Raw genomic sequence first — 15,832 nt, 5'->3', positions numbered from 1 at the left:
GGCTTCCGGGGGCACTTCCCCGTTCCGGCAGGGTGCCGGAACAGAGTTCTGTCCCCCGAATTGGAGTTTCGCGATGGTGGCGGCGCCCCTGGAGTCTTTCTGGAGTTTTGTCAATTGGTACGGTGTTTTTAGGTCGAAAGGGATTTTATAGGCGAAGAGGCGGCGCAGGGGGGCTCCTGGGGGCGCCACACCCTAGGCCGGCGCGGGCCCAGGCTTGGCCGCGCCGCTATGTGGTGTGGTGGCCCCCTGGCCCCTCTCCGACTCTTCTTCGGTGTTCTGGAGCCTTCCGGGAAAAATAGGAGGTTTGGCGTTGATTTCGTCCAATTCCGAGAATATTGCCCGAACAGCCTTTCTGGAACCAAAAACAGCAGAAAACAGGAACTGGCACTGTGGCATCTTGTTAATAGGTTAGTTCCGAAAAACGCATGAAATCATCATAAAGTGCAAGCAAAACATGTAAGTATTGTCATAAAACAAGCATGGAACGACAAAAATTATGGATACGTCGGGGACGTATCAGAGAGCGATTGATGCGTTTGTCGCAGGAATCAGGCGTGGAGATTTTGTCGAGGATTTGGGGAGGACCAATCCAAAGACAGTATCTGCTTTAATGGAAATAGCAAACAGATGGGCAGATGGAGAAGATGCTGTTCACAACAAACGGCATAGGTCGCCAGAGGAAGACCGCGGCCGAAACTATCAACCAAGGCGACGATTTCCTCGGCAGTACCCGAGCTATGACGCCCCAGGTCAAATTTCGGCAGGCTTCCGAGCAAACACCGGAGGAAACAACAGAGATGATTATCAGAGAAGCAATGAGCAACGAGGTGACAATAGAGATGACTCTCGAAACAATAGGCAAAATAGTGGGCCAAGGTTTCAGAGTCCTTTCGTGTCTCCCGAAGAAATGATGAACGGGCCGTGTCAGATGCATTTTTTCCTCGACAGCAACGGAAAAAGACAGTCAGGACATCTGCAGAAAGATTGTCGCAATTTCCAGGCAATGTTAAGGTGGGCAGGGCATGCTAATGCTCAGGCAGCACAGAGAAATCCTCGACAACCCAGGAGTGAGATTCACTTGCCACCTCCTCCCATGATTACGGACGACAATCGACATCAGCTCAGAATAGCGGCAGCACCTCCACCACCGCCCTACGTTGATCCTAACTCTAACGGAGCGGTCTCGATGATTCAGAAGGGAAGGCCATCCAATAGAACTCAGAAAGTAATCTCGCGGCAAGTGTTCATGGCAGAAAAAATGCCTCCACCAACAGTTGAGTACCTCAATTGGTCAGGGCAAGACATCGGCTTCACCATAGCAGATCATCCACAGCAAGTTCCTCGACCAGCGCAGTCAGCACTTATCCTACCAGCAGTTATCGCAGGGTTCGATGTCTCTCGCGTGTTCATAGATGGCGGCAGCAGCTTAAACCTTATGTATGCAGATACACTAAGGAATATATCCTTAGCAAACCTGAAACCAACGGACACGAGGTTCCATGGTATCACACCGGAGAAGCCAAGTTACCCGCTGGGGAAGATCAATCTCGTCGTTCAGTTCGGGACCCGAGAAAATTATAGAATCGAGAAGTTGGAGTTTGAAGTCGTCGATTTTCCGTCACAGTACCACGCTCTGTTGGGTCGACCAGCATATGCTAGATTTATGGCGGTACCACGTTACACGTACCTGTTATGGAGGATGCCTGGACCTAAGGGACCAATCACAGTCAAAGGAAGCTTCGCCCTAGACGATAAATGTGATAAGGATTTTCATCGAATATCAGAAACTTTCTGGATGCAAGCTGAGTATTTGGCGTCAAGGCTCATGACTGACTACGACGTGCTGCCAGACGTTGGAAGGCCAAATAAAGAATCAACTTTCAACACTGAGAAAAATTCTAAGGAGGTGCAGATTCACCCGATAGACCCGAAAAAGACGACATCCATCGCAAACGACATGGACCTCGCATAGGAAAGCGCGCTCGTCGAGTTCCTCCGTGAGAACTGGAAAATCTTCGCATGGTGTCCAGCTGACATGCCAGGAGTACCCAGGGAACTTGCCGAGCACCACCTAAACTTGGATCCACTAGCGAGACCAATCAAACAACCCTTGCGACGTTTTTCGGAACCAAACCGCAAGGCTATGCTGTCAGAAATTGATCGACTAAGAGAAGCTGGTTTTATCAAGGAGCTGCATACAGAGGCCACATGGGTAGCTAATCCAGTGTTGGTGCCGAAGAAAAACACTAAGGTCCTTCGCATGTGCGTCAAATTTACGTGTCTCAATAAACATTGTCCAAAGGATCACTTTCCCCTCCCGAGGATCGACCAAATTATCGACTCCACGGCAGGATGTGAACGTCTTTCCTTCCTGGACGCATATTCTGGTTATAACCAGATCAGATTAAAAAAAGAAGATGCAGTAAAAAACAGCGTTCATCACACCTTACGGCGTGTTTTGCTATAGAACAATGCCCTTTGGTCTGAAAAACGCGGGAGCAACATATCAGAGGATGATGCAGAAGTGTTTGGCGACACAGATTGGAAAAAATGTGCAAGTATACATCGACGATGTTGTCATAACATCAAAAAAGGGGACGACGCTGATCGAGGATCTCAAGGAAACCTTCGACAACCTCGACAAATTCCGTCTCAAGCTGAACCTAACGAAGTGCTCCTTCGGCGTCCCAGCAGGAGAACTTCTTGGGTTCCTAGTTTCAGCAAGAGGAATTGAAGCAAATCCCGACAAAATACAAGCTATCGTAACAATGAGGAAGCCAACAAAGTTAAAAGAAATACATCAATTGACTGGGCGAGTCGCAGCTTTAAGCAGATTCGTCACCAGGCTGGGAGAAAAAGCGTTACCGTTCTACGCTTTGATAAAGCAGGGGGAGAAATTCCAGTGGAACGAAGAAGCCGATAGAGCTTTCGAGGATCTGAAACGCACAATCTCGACACCACCAATCTTGGTGGCGCCGAAGGAAAAAGAACCTCTCCTGCTGTACATTGCAGCCACACCCCAGGTGGTTAGCACAGTGCTAGTTGTCGAAAGAGAAGAAGAAGGGAAACTCCATGGAGTGCAAAGGCCGGTATATTTCATCAGTGAAGTTTTATCGCCTTCCAAACAGCGGTACCCGCAGTACCAGAAGCTAGCATATGGAGTAATCACAACGGCAAGAAAGTTGCACCACTATTTTTCGGCACACCCGATAATAGTAGTCAATGAAGCACCTCTCTCAAATATACTGAACAATCCAGAAGCTACAGGGCGTGTCTCCCTTTGGGGAATAGAACTTTCCACTCGGGACATCACGTATGAAAAAAGAAAGGCAATCAAGTCGCAAGTTTTGCCAGATTTCATTGCAGAGTGGATGGAACTGCAAAACACGGGACCTCCAGATTTGTCGAGAACTTGGACTATGAACTTTGATGGATCCAAGAGAGTAGAAGGAGCTGGCGCAGGAGTGATACTTATATCACCTGAAGGCGACAAGTTAAAGTACGTCCTACGGATGACGTTCCCAAACGCATCCAACAATGAAGCGGAATACGAAGCCCTCATACACGGGATGAAGATGGCGAAAGCTTGCGGCGCAACTCGACTAAAAATCTTTGGCGACTCACAATTGGTAGCTCAGCAAGTTATGAACCAATGTGATGCAGTCAATGATAGCATGATAGCATACAAGGAGGTGTACAATGAGCTTGAGAAGCTGTTCGATGGATGCGAGGTAAATCACATCAGTAGGTTGAGCAATGATGAAGCCGACGTTCTCGCAAACATCGGGTCGCAGTGCCTCCCAATCCCGCCAGGTGTATTTTGGGAAGAAATAGCAGAGAGATCCACAAAGCCGAAGAAGGCACAGAAAAAAGCAAAAGAAGAAAAAACTTCGGCGCCCCTCAAAGAGGCCGTGGAGGACGAAGAAGACCAGGAGCTTGTGATGATGGTAGAAGTCCCTTGGATGCAAGCCTACATATCGTATATCCTCAGGAAAGAAATACCCGACGATCCAGTTGTGGCAAGGCGAATTATTCGACGGTCCAAAGCTTTCACAGTGATTAAAGGGGAATTATACAAGCGAAGTATTTCAGGCGTCCTGCAAAGGTGTGTCACACCCGAAGAAGGAAGGATAATCCTAAAAGATGTGCATGAAGGAATATGTGGTCACCATGCGAGCAGTCGAGCTATTGCAGCCAATGTTTTTCGGGCAGGTTTTTACTGGTTGACAGCAATCGAGGATGCGAAAGAGATAGTAAGAACCTGCGACGCGTGCCAGAGATTCGCCGCAAAACCTCACTCTCCGGCGGCAGAGCTGATGCCAATACCATTGTCGTGGCCTTTTGCCCAATGGGGACTCGATATGGTGGGCAAGTTGCACAAAGCTTCGCCAGGAGGATATGAGTACCTGTTGGTTGCTGTCGACAAATTCACAAAGTGGGTAGAAGCGAAGCCAATAAATTCACCAGATGCAGCATCAACAATAAAGTTTGTGAAAGGCCTCGTTTTTCGGTTCGGAGTGCCTCATAGCTTTGTCACAGACAACGGTACAAACTTCACATCCAAGGAATTCAAGGAGTACTGCGCAGAAGTAGGCATTAAATTGCACTTTGCGTCAGTTGGGCACCCGCAAACCAATGGCCAAGTCGAGAAAGCCAATGGCATCATATGCAACGGTATCAAAAAGCGCTTGCTAGGACCGCTTGAAAAGGCTCGACATACCTGGCCAGAAGAATTGCCAAGTGTTTTATGGAGCATCCAAACAACACCAAATACGGCGACACAAGAAACTCCGTTCTTCCTCGTCCATGGAGCTGAGGCAGTACTACCAATTGAGATAGAGCATGATTCTCCAAGAGTGACAGAGTATGACGAGGAAACTTCAAGGAAAGCTTTGGAGGACGACGTAGACGCACTCGATGAAGCTCGAGATGAAGTACTTTCACGAGTCACCAAATACCAGCAGGACCTCAAAAACTACCACAGTCGACGGTTAAGGCCAAGATCTTTTCAGGTCGGAGATTTGGTCTTACTGTTAAATCAAAAAATTACTGAAAAGCTCGAATCACCATGGCTAGGCCCTTACGTCGTCACGGAAGTCATCGACGGAGGAGCATATAGGATCAAGGACAAGAAGACGGGGGCTCCCGAGAAAAACCCCTGGAACGTGGCGCAGCTCAGGCGGTTCTACGCGTAGAGTCGAAATAGAGTCCTCCTTTGTAAAAATACAATGTACTGAAATGCCCGCGAGTTTTCAGACGCACTCTTTTCCTTTTCGGGGCACCGAGTGGGGCCGGAAAGGTTTTTAATGAGGCGGGCTCGCGGTGCTGCAATATAATAAAGATAGTGGAGATATACTTCTTATTCTTCGACACGCTCGGGGGCTCAACGCCTTCAAGTTACAAAATATATACAATATAGATAAACTAGACTTACCGAAATATTTCGCCTTGGTACGATAATACCTCGCCAAATAGAACATCGGAAGCTAACAACTATAAATATAGCATACTCGTCAAAATCTTATTGCTTTGGTCTGAAAACCTCGCAACAAAAATATAGAACTTCGACACCAAAATACTCGGGGGCTTGTAACCCATCGATGGAAAAATAAATATATCTTCTTGCAACAAGAAGAAGAATCTTCGAGATAGCAAAATAGTATAAACTCTAGCCAGAGGCTCGGGGGCTCCAGCAATATAGGCTGCTTTACAATATAAACAAATTCTTCGGAACCAAAGAGATCGACAAGATATAGACATAATTTCTCGCAATATAGTACAGTTCAGTTCAGGCCTAGTATACTATCTATGGATAAACCTCTGGTTGTCTTGTGCTCAGCATAGGTTCCCTTGATGAAGAATTCTGAATCCATCCGAAGAAGTTCATCCATCATCGCCTCAGCCACAGGAGTAACCATCTCATTGATTGAGTCAATGTTATTTTTCCGCCGCGATTTCTTGGCCAAGCAATCAGCAACAATCTTCGTTAGGTCCAACTTGGGATGGCAAATGTGTATCATAATCATGGCAAATCTTGCGCCAGCAGTCAATTGAGCTTGCACAAAGTTATGAATACGAGGAGCATCTCTAAATTTCTCCATCAGTCCAAGAAGAGTTTCGGGAGCCTCATCTCGAGGAAATAAAGTCTTGTAAACAAGGGTTAAGGTTCTCGTGCAGAAATTGAGAAATTCGCGCACCTGACAAGCGCGATCTTGGAACCTGACAATTTGCTGGGTTCGCTCAGGAGTGGCCCAGAAAAGACATCCATGGTTAAGAGAAAGATTGACGAGGAGATTCGTCCTGACATTCACTCTTTCGTCTTCAGCGGCAGCGTCGAGAACTGAGCCTATTAAGCGACAAAGCAAGAAATCTAAGGGGAGGCACAGTGACAAAAAGAAAGAAGCAGTGTGAGGTTGGAAAAACATACCTAGCATATCCGCGCTAGCTTCAATCATTAGCTCGAGCATGCTATTTTCTCGAGTAGTGGCTTTCTCAGCTTCCGACACAGCAGCATCCTTGGAAGCTATGGCCTCTTTGGCTCGTTGAAGAGCGATTTTCTCTCTCTCGGATGCTTTTCGAGATTGTTCCATCATTGCCAGAGTTTGTTTTTTCATGGATTGAAGTTGCTGTCGAAGTTCTTGCAAATCTTGCGACAAATGTTTGCTTGAAGAACCTTCAATGAGATTATCATCGACTAGTGTTTTCTTCGAGAAGGAGGAAGCAGGAGAAGTATCGGCAGCACGAGGACTGGCAGAGTAGTTATCAAAAATCATCTGGAAAAGAAAATTTCAATATCAAATGATTGCGCAAGACAGAATTCCATTGATCTTCAGGAAATTTACATAGATATTACAGAAGGAGTTCTTCAAAAGGACTACTAAGGTAATTGTCGCCAAAGCTAATATGGCGACAATAGCTAAAGAAACAGAAAAATAAAAAAGAAGAGGCATTCAACTAGACCTCCGGCCTTGATGAGCTAGGAGTTGCAGATGGCTTGATCCCGAGATAGGCCAAGATTTTCTTCGTGTTGGGCTTGGCTGCCTTGATCAAAGATCGCCATTTTGTTTGCTCTATCTGGTCTGTGTCGCCTACTTTCGCCCAGTCGATAGTTTGTTGGCTATCAGCAACCAAGGCAACAGTGCTTTCGACAGCAATCTTTATGTTCTCTTGGCGCATCTTCAGTCCAAGATCTTCTGGTGGATTGAAGTCCTTGGCAAGAGCAAGGAAAGTCTTGGGCTCCTCTTTCTTCGGGAAGAAGTAGGGGAACAGCCTTGATAATCCTGTGTCAGCATGCTCCATGCCTTCGTGAACTTCGGTTCCATGAAACTCCAGGAAAGAGAGTGCGTCAAGGAGAGGATCATTGTCGGGATCTTCAAGCTCAAATTCTTGGTTTGTTTTACCTGCCACAGGAAATATATGTTGGTCGACAGCAAGCAAGGAAAAGTAAATCTACGAAAGATAGAAGAGATCGACAAGATTACCAAGGAAGCGCCGGTTCTGCGTGTTCAAGCGCTTGATGATAGCCTGTTCACGAGTAGCCTGTGCGGCCTTGTGTTCGTTCAAAGCAGTTTCGGCGTCATCAAGTCTTTTTTGCAGATCTTCGACACTAGCAGCTTTTGCCTTGGCCTTATCAGCCTCTGCTCTAGCTTGGCTAGCATCAAGTTCAGCTTTCTTTCGAGCCGTTTCACTTTGCTCCAGTTTCTGAGCAAGAGTGTCAACAAGCTTGTTGGCTTCTGCAAGTTTCTCTGCCAAAATAGTAAAGAATCGTCAAAATTGCAACAAAACAAGATCAAGAAGTTGTGAACAAGGGTCATCAAAAAGTTATTACCTTCAGTTTTGCTGGCATATTCACGGTACCCAATGAATTGGGCACCGATACGAACAAGCTCTTTGATCATAGGCTATCAAAGAAGGACAAAGAAAGAAAACATCGGTATGGGAAAAATATGAAGGTATAAAGAAGCAAACAGAGGAAATATAGATAGCGACAAGCAAATTAAGAACTTACATCATCCAAGAGAGGATTGGAGGAGCTACCCAATTGGAGGGTAGGCTCCATGATCGTTTCCACCCTTGTCCTTTTTGGTGAAGGGACAAGAGGGCTTGAAGGAGGAGTAGGAGCACCAACGTTTTGTTGAGGAGGCGAGGATTCCTCTCCTTCAACGGGCGTCTCCGAAACAATTAAAGTATGTGACGTACTCGTTCGAGCAGCCACATCAAGAGTTGGTACTTCTTCCTCATCATCACTGCGATTAAACATCGACAGCATAAAAAGCAAGATAGATAAAAATCTTCGAGTACAAAAATAAGGGGAAATAAAGGTGACTTACGAGCTGATGAGGGATTCAAGATATGGATCATAAGTTGCCTTCTGACGTGAAGGACCAACTTCTTCGGCTTTGGAGGTGCCGGAATCTTTGGCATCATTCCTCTTCCTCTTGTTCCTTGCAGAAACAGCAGGAGGAGGAGATTGTGCCGATACAGTGCCTTCGGAGGCAGCTTCCTTTTCAGAAGATCCCACAGATTTTAGAGAATCCACGGGTTCATTAACAAAAGAGGGAGCATCTTGGTTGTCGTCGGTGACAACGGCCCTTTCCTCGACTTCTCCACCTTCAGGAAGGGGAGGAAGCGAGATAAGATTTGGGTGGTTCTGTAAAAAACAACAGGGGAAGATGTCAATAAAGGAATAACAAAAAACAAGGAGATAGCAAAGCAATAACAAATCAAGCGGCAAAGTTTACCTTGGGAAGTGGATTGGTGGCGCTGAATGGTTTTACACGGCAAGAAGAAGGAACAGGATCTTTTTTGCTGAGGGAGGAGATTTTTCGGACAAGTTTTTCCAAGTCCTTGACCTCTAAATCCGCCGACAGCCGATCTACGTCCTTGTCGCCAGCATACTTCCAGAGAGGGTATTTGCGAGCTTGAAGAGGCTGCACCCTAGTTCTAAGAAAATACGCTGTGATCTGAATACCTGACAGCTCTTTGCTGCGAGTATTTTGCAACTCATGGATGCGAGTCATCAGGGCCTCTGTCGATATTTTTTCTTCTTCGGTAGCTTCTGCGTCCCAGGAGCGGCGGCGAAGGATTTTTTCGGCGCCATCGAAAGGAGGGATGTTGTCTTCAGCACATCCATGGTTCTCCTCCTGAATGTACAACCACTTCTTGCGCCACCCTTGAACTGAATCAGGGAGTTTGACGTCGAAGTAATCGACGGTGGGGCGAGCCATTACGGCGACAGAAGAAAATGCGCTTCCATAGAGCCCAGTTAGGCTGGACGCCAAGGAAGGCTTCGCAGAGGGTGATGAAAATGGAGATGTGGAGGATAGAATTTGGCGTGAGGTGGTGAAGTTGCAGACCATAAATGAAAAGCAGTCCGCGGAGGAAAGGATGAATGGGGGCGGAGAGACCGCGGATGAGGTGGTCGACAAAACTTACCCGATACCCCATTGGAGGGGTTGGGTAGCTTTCTTCACTAGGGAAGAACAGCGCCTTGGGTTTCTTGCTGATCCCCAGCTTCTTCAGGAGATTGATATCCTGGGTGGAAATCTTGGACCTTTCCCACTCCGCGGCTCCCAGATCCACGGCAGCCATTGATGATTCTGGCGTGCTGTGCCTGATCAACCGACGCGGTGGCATCAACAATGGCGCGAGAATGCAGCTTGGAGAAGATGAGCTTAGGGAATTGTGGAGCGCAGGAGGAGATTTTGCAGAGGAGAGCAGGAGAACGGCGCGAGCGGAAGTGTTCGAGGAAGAAGAAGGAGATCTTATATAGAGGTGCGGCGAAGCGGCGGACCGTTGGATTGGAAAAGTGTGCGGCAGATGATAGCCACGTGGAAACAAGGGTAAAAAAGTATTTTAACATTGGAGAAGTTACGGTACGTGCGCCAGAAAAAGCGGAAGACGTGTGTCCCCCACTTGTAGGACGTGTCAAGATAGTGGATAAATTGGGCCCGCAAGGCAGCGGGAGAAGATTTGTCGTGATTTTCGGATTTGCAGTCATGGCTATCGTCAGCAATAGCGTCAGCTTGGTGGAAGAAAAAATTTGCCTCAACAGCTTCATAAAAGGCGACATGGAAAATATTTGTGAGCCTCTGATCAAACACAAGTTTTTGATCAAATGCTCAGGGGCTACTTTGAAAAAATGAAAAGATCAAGAAAGACAAAATAGAAATGGCGTGAGCCTATGATCAAATACAAATATTTGTTCATAGCCTCGGGGGCTACTCCCATCGGGAGCGCTGTTCGCGCACCCGAGAAAATTGTAAAACTTCGGGAGAGAAAGAAAATATAGCGGCATAAGACGTGGAGCCTACATCCAAGCACAAGTCCTTGGCTGTAGCCTCGGGGGCTACTTCCATCGGGAACGCTGTTCGCGTGCCCGATGAAATTATAAAAAAGAAAGAAAGAATGAAAAGAAGAAAGATAGAAGAGCAAAAGAGTATATTTCGAGTTATAAATAACTCTGCATATACTCCCATCGGGAGAACAATTTAAGTCATCTTTGACTCAATAAAATGTGCCATTCCAACAGCCGAATAAGCACTCGACAATATATTCTCAGAACGCCAAAGTTGCGATCAATTTCTGAATGCCGCAAAACTTTGCGAAGGTAAGACCCCAGATCCGTTCTGTGAGGCGTGGCGCCGTCTCTGACGTCGGTTTGCTACTATTATCCGTATCAACAGATACGAAGAAAAATCCTAATGGACGCGTTAGGTACCCGATAAATTTGACTGGGACTCGACAGAATGGTAAGACCTTAAGCGGCACCTGTCGAAGTTTACACCAGTATCCCGAGATCATGTCCAGGGACGTGATCTTGAAGTAGGTTTTTGCGGATTGCCACTAGAGCAGTTAACTAGTACCTGATCCGTCAGATGAACTAGCCTCAACTACCATTATCCCTGTACAATATAGAAATTTATGTGAAGAAATATAGAAAAGTTAAAGTTGTCGAATAAAAATAAACAGTGGAGATTTTCCCTGACTCTACGATTCAAGCAAAATCTCGGGGGCTACTGACATAGGCATCCCAAATGGGCCTGCCGAAGATGGTACCCGGGGTTTACTGAAGGCCTACTACTCGAAGAATAAGAAGATTCGGAAGCCCAAGATATTATTAAGGAAAGCTAGAGTTGTAATAGGAAGCATTATTTGTAATCTTGCGGGATGAATTAGAAACCTTCCCGGACTCTGTAACTTGTACAACACGAATCCCTCGACTCCGCCTCCTATATAAGGGGGAGTCGAGGGACGAAGAAAGCATCGAATCATTGTCTCTCAAACCCTAGTTTTCATAATCATCGAGTACTCTTCGGCTGAAACCTTCGAGATCTACTTGCCCTCTACTTCCAACTAAACCCTAGTCTACAACCTGTAGGCATTGACAAGTTAATACCTTGTCAAAGCCAGTTTTATTTCATAAGCACTTTAATAATCAAAGCCTCTTCATTTGCTTAACTCAAGTGGGAACATTATTAGTGTCATTCCCACAACTCAGTTGTGATTCAAAGTCAAAGTCACCTTTGAATTCAAGTCACAAGCCACCATTCATATTTTTGGAAAAATTCTGATGACGGAACAGTATGGCCTTTCCAACTGTCCATGACCGCGGACGCGGCTATTCGAATAGGTTAAACTCTGCAGAGGTTGTACACTTGTGCCACAACAATTGCAATAGTTCGTCAGGGGTAACTGGCCCTGATTTATCGTACGCAGTACGCAAACTATCAATCCTAACCTTTCATTTACATAATCTAGTATAGGCATCTCTCCCCATGAGCTTGGCCTCCCGGTGAAAACAAACCGTCAGCCCGGGAACTGCACAGGGCTTGGGTAGGACATTCACCTCATTTCATGTCATTTCACTTTCAATGGAGGCAGCCTCGGCATAACCCCTATGACGCTTGTTCAGAGGGAACCCTGATACGTCTCCGACGTATCGATAATTTCTTATGTTTCATGCCACATTATTGATGATATCTACATGTTTTATGCATACTTTATGTCATATTTATGCATTTTCCAGCACTAACCTATTAACGAGATGCCGAAGAGCCAGTTCCTGTTTTCTGCTGTTTTTGGTTTCAGAAATCCTAGTAAGGAAATATTCTCGGAATTGGACGAAATCAACGCCCAGGGGCCTATTTTGCCACGAAGCTTCCAGAAGACCGAAGGAGAGACGAAGTGGGGCCACGGGGCGCCGCCACACTAGGGCGGCGCGGCCCTAGCGTGTGGGGCCCCCGTGACTCCTCCTGACCTGCCCTTCCGCCTACATATAGTCTTCGTCGCGAAACCCCCAGTACCGAGAGCCACGATACGGAAAACCTTCCAGAGACACCACCGCCGCCAATCCCATCTCGGGGGATTCAGGAGATCGCCTCCGGCATCCTGCCGGAGAGGGGAATCATCTCCCGAAGGACTCTTCACCGTCATGGTCGCCTCCGGAGTGATGAGTGAGTAGTTCACCCCTGGACTATGGGTCCATAGCAGTAGCTAGATGGTCGTCTTCTCCTAATTGTGCTTCATTGTCGGGTCTTGTGAGCTGCCTAACATGATCAAGATCATCTATCTGTAATGCTATATGTTGTGTTTGTTGGGATCCGATGGATAGAGAATACTATGTTATGTTGATTATCAATCTATTACCTATGTGTTGTTTATGATCTTGCATGCTCTCCGTTATTAGTAGAGGCTCTGGCCAAGTTTTTACTCTTAACTCCAAGAGGGAGTATTTATGCTCGATAGTGGGTTCATGCCTCCATTAAATCTGGGACAGTGACAGAAAGTTCTAAGGTTGTGGATGTGCTGTTGCCACTAGGGATAAAACATTGATGCTATGTCCGAGGATGTAGTTATTGATTACATTACGCACCATACTTAATGCAATTGTCTATTGTTTTCAACTTAATACTGGAAGGGGTTCGGATGATAACCTGAAGGTGGACTTTTTAGGCATAGATGCATGCTGGATAGCGGTCTATGTACTTTGTTGTAATGCCCAATTAAATCTCACAATACTCATCATATCATGTATGTGCATGGTCATGCCCTCTCTATTTGTCAATTGCCCAACTGTAATTTGTTCACCCAACATGCTATTTATCTTATGGGAGAGACACCTCTAGTGAACTGTGGACCCTGGTCCATTCTTTTACATCGAATACAATCTACTGCAATACTTGTTCTACTGTTCTCTGCAAACAATCATCATCCACACTATACATCTAATCCTTTGTTACAGCAAGCCGGTGAGATTGACAACCTCACTGTTTCGTTGGGGCAAAGTACTTTGGTTGTGTTGTGCAGGTTCCACGTTGGCGCCGGAATCCCTGGTGTTGCGCCGCACTACATCTCGCCGCCATCAACCTTCAACGTGCTTCTTGGCCCCTACTGGTTCGATAGACCTTGGTTTCTTACTGAGGGAAAACTTGCCGCTGTACGCATCACACCTTCCTCTTGGGGTTCCCAACGGACGCGTGCTGTACGCGTATCAAGCAGATTTTCTGGCGCCGTTGCCGGGGAGATCAAGACACGCTGCAAGGGGAGTCTCCACTTCCAATCTCTTTACTTTGTTTTTGTCTTGCTTTATTTTATTTACTACTTTGTTTGCTGCACTAAAACAAAACACAAAAAAATTAGTTGCTAGTTTTACTTTATTTGCTATCTTGTTTGCTATATTAAAAACACAAAAAAAATTAGTTACTTGCATTTACTTTATCTAGTTTGCTTTATTTACTGTTGCTAAAATGAGTAATCCTGAAGTTGAAGTTCGTGCGTTTAAGCAAAAAGGGGGAAAATGTTTAAAAGATGCTTGGTATAGAATTAGCGATGCCCATAATAGGTGCACTAAGAAACACTCCACCACTATCCTACTGAGGAATTTTTATGTTGGTATCTCTAGCTGGAATAGGTATGTTCTTGATTGTCTCGTGGGAGGTAACTTCCTAGGAACTCCTGCCTTAGAAGCTAGTTGCATTATTGAGAGTTTATTTGGAATACCACCTGTTAATGAAGTTAAAATTGAAACCTCTCTTGAAGATGTCATGAAAAAGTTGGAAACCATCGAGCAAAACCTTCCAAGTATTGATACTACTTTGGGAGCATTACTTGATAGCACTGATAAACTTGATAAACCTCTAGGTGGAATTAATGAGAGAATCGCCATCTTAGAATCTTGTGCTATTCATGATAACCAAACCCAAAGGATTAGCGGACTTGAAGAGGCTATGGGAACATTGGGTTCAACCTTTTCATCTATAAAGTTTAGAGAGAAAGCTTATGTGGGTAAGGAGCAAAAGTTCATGTATGTCTCTAAGGTGCCTAAACCAAAAAGCTATTATAGGCCTAAAATTGATAAAGCTCTTAAAACCACTATAGATAAGGGAGCATCTAAGATCCCCAATGAGACAAATTGTGAAAATTATGATGTTGATGCATCATCTCTTGATAATACTTGATATACACTTTCTGCGCCTAGCTGAAAGGCGTTAAAGAAAAGCGCTTATGGGAGACAAACCATGTTTTTACTACAGTATCTTTATTTTATTTTTGAGTCTTGAAGTTGTTACTACTGTAGCAACCTCTCCTTATCTTAGTTTTATGCATTGTTGTGCCAAGTAAAGTCGTTGATAGTAAGGTTCATACTAGATTTGGATTACTGCGCAGAAACAGATTTCTTTGCTGTAACGAATCTGGGCCTAATTCTCTGTAGGTAACTCAGAAAATTATGAAAATTTACGTGAGTGATCCTCAGATATTTACGCAACTTTCATTCAATTTGAGCATTTTCATTTGAGCAAGTCTGGTGCCTCAATAAAATTCGTCTTTACGAACTATTCTGTTTTGACAGATTCTGCCTTTTATTTCGCATTGCCTGTTTTGCTATGCTTGATGGATTTTTCGATTCCATTAACTTTCAGTAGCTTTGGGCAATGTCCAGAAGTGTTAAGAATGATTGTGTCACCTCTGAACATATAAATTTTAATTGTGCACTAACCCTCTAATGAGTTGTTTTGAGTTTGGTGTGGAGGAAGTTTTCAAGGATCAAGAGAGGAGGATGATATGATATGATCAAGGAGAGTGAAAGCTCTAAGCTTGGGGATGCCCCGGTGGTTCACCCCTGCATATTTCAAGAAGACTCAAGCGTCTAATCTTGGGGATGCCCAAGGCATCCCCTTCTTCATCGACAACATTATCATGTTCCTCTAGTGAAACTATATTTTTATTCCATCACATCTTATGTACTTTGCTTGGAGCATCGGTTTGTTTTTGTTTTTGTTTTGTTTGAATAAAATGGATCCTAGCATTCATTGTGTGGGAGAGAGACACGCTCCGCTGTTGCATATGGACAAATATGTCCTTAGGCTTTACTCATAGTGTTCATGGCGAAGGTTGAATCTTCTTCGTTAAATTGTTATATGGTTGGAAACGGGAAATGACACATGTAGTAATTGCTAAAATGTCTTGGATAATGTGATCCTTGGCAATTGTTGTGCTCATGTTTAAGCTCTTGCATCATATACTTTGCACCTACTAATGAAGAAATACATAGAGCTTGCTAAAATTTGGTTTGCATAATTGGTCTCTCTAAGGTCTAGATAATTTCTATTAAAGTGTTTGAACAACAAGGAAGACGGTGTAGAGTCTTATAACGTTTACAATATGTCTTTTATGTGAGTTTTGCTGCACCGGTTCATCCTTGTGTTTGTTTCAAATAGCCTTGCTAGCCTAAGCCTTGTATCGAGAGGGAATACTTCTCATGCATCCAAAATCCTTGAGCCAACCACTATGCCATTTGTGTCCACCATACCTACCTACTACATGGTATTTC

Source organism: Lolium perenne, chromosome 7 (assembly GCF_019359855.2).
Source record: "Lolium perenne isolate Kyuss_39 chromosome 7, Kyuss_2.0, whole genome shotgun sequence".
Classification (NCBI taxonomy): Eukaryota; Viridiplantae; Streptophyta; class Magnoliopsida; order Poales; family Poaceae; genus Lolium; species Lolium perenne.
The sequence above is the reverse complement of the archived record's forward strand: the minus strand, read 5'-3'. Positions refer to the sequence as shown.